Below are 5425 nucleotides of genomic sequence, written 5' to 3' on the forward strand. Positions count from 1 at the left end.
TTAACTATTCAGTTTTTAACTCTATACATTTTAAGCTTTTTTCCTTTTAAACACATTTGAAGTGAACAACACAAAACTCTGCAACCAAAACACAAAATACAAATTAAATTGTGCAAAAACCACTAAATCAAGACTTTTATTCACATTAACATTAAGAAAGACAAAAGTGTCTCAGCTTTGAGGATGTAATCTGTTTCTTCTCTCAGTGATGATCTGCTCTGTTTTAGAGAAGATTCTCTCAGTTCTCAGGTGTCTGGACAGGTTGGTTGTGGAGCCATAAATATATACAGAATATATATACATATAGAATATTTCCTGCAGACAGTTCCTTCATGCTATCAAGAAAAGTCAAATGATTCCAGTTTTTATCTTCTTTTTCTTTTCATTTTCTTTACATTTTGTGTTGATGTTTTCTCTCTATCTCTCTCCCTATTTGGCTCTTGAGCTGCTGAATGTGTATTAAGCCCCTCCCCCTCCACCCAGCGCTCAGCGCGTGCAATTAACCCAATGCATCATGGGGGCTGTAGTGCATAAACTCACGCAGATGCCGGCATACTGTTGTTTCTGAGCTTCATTCTTTTGTTCACTTTTTAAACTGTCTGACGTCGGATCCGCTGGAAGCTACACCGCTAAACACGAGCTTTAGCTGTTATTTTAGTTGGAACTGAGAGACTTTATGAGCCGGATCAAAACAAGGAAGAGAGGACGTTAACCACTTCTGATTGGTCAGATTGGTGACATGTGATCAAGCCTCCAACAATGATTGACGGAAACAGTTGAAGGGGGCGGGACTTTCCTAAAAGCTGAGTTTGAGGCTAGTTTTGCGGCTGGATTGCAGTAACAGCATTCTGATTAGTCATTTATAGAATCAAATAAATATTTATTTTACCATCTTGACTATTCAAAACTATCGAGTGTTAAATCAGGGCTGTTTGGATGAACACAGAGCTGATAGTGATGGTAGATGTTTTAGATATGTGAAAATGGCTAATTTCCCGCGGCACACCAGACCATCTCTCACGGCACACTAGTGTGCCGCGGCAAACTGGTTGAAAAACACTGAGATAGAGTGATGAGTCTGAAGATAGAAATGGAGGGTGTCATGTTCAATGTTGTTAGTGGGTATGCCCCACAGGTAGGATGTGAGCTGGAAGAGAAGGAGAAGTTCTGGTTGGATCTTGATGAAGTGATGATGAGCATCCCTGGAAATGAGAGAGTTGTCATTGGTGCAGATTTCAATGGTCATGTTGGTGCAGGAAACCGAGGTGATGAGGAGGTGATGGGCAGGTTTGGTATCCAGGAGAGGAATGTAGAAGGACAGATGGTGGTTGATTTTGCAAAAAAGATGGAAATGGCGATAGTGAATACATTCTTTGAGAAGAGACAGGAACATAGAGTGACCTATAAGAGTGGAGGTAGAAGCACACAGATAGACTACATCTTGTGTAGACGGTGTAATCTGAAGGAGATCAGTGACTGTAAAGTAGTGGTTGGTGAGAGTGTTTCCAGACAGCACAGGATGGTGGTGTGTAGAATGACTCTGGTGGTGAAGAAGATGAAGAAAGAGAGGGCAAAGGCAGAGAAGAGGACAAACTGGTGGAAGTTGAAAAAAGAAGATTGTTGCATGACTTTTAAGAAACAGTTGAAACAGGCTCTGGGTGGTCAGGAGGTACTCCCAGATGACTGGATAACTACAGCTAATGTGATCAGGGAGACAGGTAGGAGTGTACTTGGTGTGTCATCAGGAAAGAGAGTTGATAAGGAGACTTGGTGGTGGAATGAGGAGGTGCAGGAGTGTATACGGAGTAAGAGACTAGCTAAGAAGAAGTGGGACACTGAGAGGACTGAGGAGAGTAGACAGGAGTACAGGGAGATGCAGCGTAAGGTGAAAGTAGAGGTGTCAAAGGCCAAACAAAGAGCTTATGATGACTTGTACGCTAGGTTGGGTAGTAAGGAGGGAGAGACTGACCTGTACAGACTAGCAAGGCAGAGAGATCGAGATGGGAAGGACATGCAGCAGGTTAGGGTGATCAAGGATAGGAATGGTAATGTGGTGACAGGTGTCAGTGGTGTAATGGAAAGATGGAAAGAATACTTTGAAGAGTTGATGAATGAAGAGAATGAGAGAGAACAAAGAGTAGAAGAGGTGACGGTTGTGGAGCAGGAAGTAAGAAAGATTAGTAAAGGTGAAGTGAGAGGGGCTTTGAAGAGGATGAAGAGTGGAAAGGCTCTTGGTCCTGATGATATACCTGTGGAGGTATGGAAGTGTCTAGGAGAGATGGCAGTGGAGTTTTTGACCGGGTTGTTCAACAGGATCTTAGGTGGTGAGAAGATGCCTGAGGAATGGAGGAGAAGTGTGATGGTGCCCATTTTTAAGAATAAGGGAGATGTGCAGAGTTGTGGTAACTACAGAGGAATAAAGCTGATGAGCCATACAATGAAGGTGTGGGAAAGAGTAGTGGAAGCCAGACTAAGAGCAGAAGTGAACATTTGTGAGCAGCAGTATGGTTTCATGCCAAGAAAGAGCACTACAGATGCAACATTTGCTTTGAGGATGTTGATAGAGAAGTACAGAGAAGGTCAGAGAGAGCTCCACTGTGTCTTTGTAGATCTGGAGAAAGCTTATGACAGAGTGCCCAGAGAGGAACTATGGTATTGTATGAGGAAGTCTGGAGTGACAGAGAAGTATGTCCGAGCAGTGCAGGACATGTATGAGGGCTGTAAGACAGTGGTGAGGTGTGCTGTAGGGGTGACAGAGGAGTTCAAGGTGGAGGTGGGATTACATCAGGGATCAGCTCTGAGCCCCTTCCTGTTTGCAATGGTGATGGACAGACTGACGGATGAGGTTAGACAGGAATCACCATGGACTATGATGTTTGCAGATGATATTGTGATTTGTAGTGAGAGCAGGGAACAGGTGGAGGTGGAGTTAGAGAGGTGGAGGTTTGCCCTGGAAAGGAGAGGAATGAAGGTTAGCCGCAGTAAGACAGAGTACATGTGTGTGAATGAGAGGAACCAGAGTGGAAGAGTGAGGTTACAGGGAGAAGAGATAAAGAAGGGGGAGGAGTTTAAGTATTTAGGGTCAACAGTACAGAGTAATGGAGAGTGTGGAAAAGAAGTGAAGAGGAGAGTGCAAGCAGGTTGGAATGGGTGGAGAAAAGTGTCAGGTGTGATGTGTGACAGAAGAGTTTCAGCACAAATGAAAGGAAAGGTGTACAAGACTGTGGTGAGACCAGCCATGTTGTTTGGACTAGAAACAGTGGGACTGAAGAAAAGACAGGAAGCAGAGCTGGAGGTAGCAGAGATGAAGATGCTGAGGTTCTCTTTGGGAGTGACCAGGATGGATAGGATCAGGAATGAATACATCAGAGGGACAGCACATGTTAGAGGTTTTGGAGATAAAGTCAGAGAGGCCAGACTGAGATGGTTTGGACATGTTCAGAGGAGAGACAGTGAATATATTGGTAGAAGGATGCTGAGTCTAGAGCTGCAGGAAAGAGGTCTAGAGGAAGACCAAAGAGGAGGTTTATGGATGCAGTGAATGAAGACATGAAGGTGGCTGGTGTTAGAGTGGAGGATGCTGAAGACAGGCTTAGATGGAGGGAACTGATTCGCTGTGGCGACCCCTGAAGGGAAAAGCTGAAAGGGAAAGAAGAAGAAGTAGCGTACGGCTGAAGCCCCAAATAATGAGAAACGCTCAAGATTTAACGGTTTTAATGGAAGGTAAAGAAAGTCTCAGGCTGACAGAAATGGCAGGGAGGTCCTCCAGTCAGCAGATGGCAGTCTCAGAGCTAGGCAGAAGCACAACATGAGTTAGATTTGGAACAGGAAGAAGGGGAAATTCAGCTGGAAGTCTGTAATGCAGCTCATATGAAATTTTAGGGCTTCTGTAGCTCCAAAAGGGAGAGACACAACAAGGTTCATTGGGAGGAGATGAGAGGCTGCTGGAGGAGGAAGACTGCACGGCAACAGGAGATCCACAATTGGTGAGGAACCAGCCATCCTCTGGGACTCCAAAAACAGCAAAAAGATCTGGCAAGGAAGCACCATAAACCAGCTCCAGGGAAAAACTAACTCAGGTCAGGTCCAAAAACAGGTGAAAATATCAGGCAATAACACAGGAGCCTGGCTGGAGGTAATAGAAGACTCAGCACACTCTGGCAGTAGAGACCAGTCAGAAGCAGAATATACAGGAGGTGCCACAGGTGTAGAGAATTACTAACCAGGAGGGTGAGGCTGGAGGCACAATCCTGACAAGACGTGTGCTTGCTCTCAGCTAACGTGATCATTCAGATCCTATCAAGCGCTCAATAGGAGGTACAAATGCATGAAACCTTTGCCCACTCAGCGAATCTGGCCTGGAAAGGATGAAGCATCAACGTTTAACACTTTTGAAAGCAGGTGAGGTTCTTACACATCAAACCTCATTTTATCTCAGTTTCAGTCACATGGAGTGTAAGCATTTCCAGAGGGATTTTAATTGTGATGATGCTGGATTTAGGAAAAATCAGTGTTGTTTTCTAGGACATGGTTTCTCAGGAGTTCATTAGAAATTCACCTCTGAGTTGTGGAGAAACCTAACCCCTCCTTCCCCTGCACTTTGCTGAGAACTTTCTGTTTACACTCTCCTGCTAGCTTGCAGCTCCTCACAACGCCAACCCAAAATTAGCGGTGCATGAAAGATGGTAAGCAATTTCTTCACTATCCAGTCGTACAGTTCTGATCCAGATTACAGCTCAGATAAGGAAAACAAAGACGCTCATGGATCTATTTGTCCACAGGTGGATCCATCAGAATGTAGCGGAGCTGAGAGACTGTGGCCCGCCATTGTAGGTCCTACATTACAACTACAAGCATTGTTCAACAGCACTTGTTGAAATACACACTTTTTAAAATAAAATTGTCATCTACTGGACCAAATTAAACATATAAATATTAAATCTGTGAAACTGTTGTGTTCTAATGCTGCCACTAGGGGGCAATGTAAAACAGGAAGAGAGAAGAAGAAGTGAATTGCTGTTCTGTCGCTGACGCTGAAAGAGGAAGCTGTATTAATAAAGTTCATCTGAAAAGCTACGCTGTCTGATCTGTACGATCTCCCAAAATAACAAGTGGCAACTAGGATGGGATGAGGATCTACTGCGTGTGAGATGGCATTTGCTGCAATGTCGTCTCCACCTCCTTTTCTGCCGTGCCCGGGTGAGCCTAGCATACCGCTAGACACATGGGAGAAAATGTTCCGGAATTACCTGGTAGTGCTTGCGGCGTCAGGAGATGAATTACCAGAGGAGAGAAAAAAGGCGCTTCTTCTACATACACTTGGGACAGAAGGTCAGCGTCTGTTTTACACACTTCCAGAGCAAGGTACTACTATGGAGGATACCATGAAAGCTTTGAAAGCCCACTTCAATCCGAAACGGAATGC

At 44.5% G+C, this 5425-nt stretch overlaps 1 long non-coding RNA gene across 1 annotated transcript; it reads left to right on the top strand.

Annotated features, from left to right (window-relative positions):
- Positions 1-3631: 3631 nt before the first annotated feature.
- On the top strand, positions 3632-4899 carry LOC118598248. Its single transcript, XR_004947370.1, has 3 exons — positions 3632-4401; positions 4636-4685; positions 4782-4899. It is a non-coding gene; the product is annotated as an uncharacterized LOC118598248 (long non-coding RNA).
- The last annotated feature ends 526 nt before the right edge of the window (positions 4900-5425 follow it).

This window comes from Oryzias melastigma, unplaced genomic scaffold (genome assembly GCF_002922805.2).
Source record: "Oryzias melastigma strain HK-1 unplaced genomic scaffold, ASM292280v2 sc00259, whole genome shotgun sequence".
Classification (NCBI taxonomy): Eukaryota; Metazoa; Chordata; class Actinopteri; order Beloniformes; family Adrianichthyidae; genus Oryzias; species Oryzias melastigma.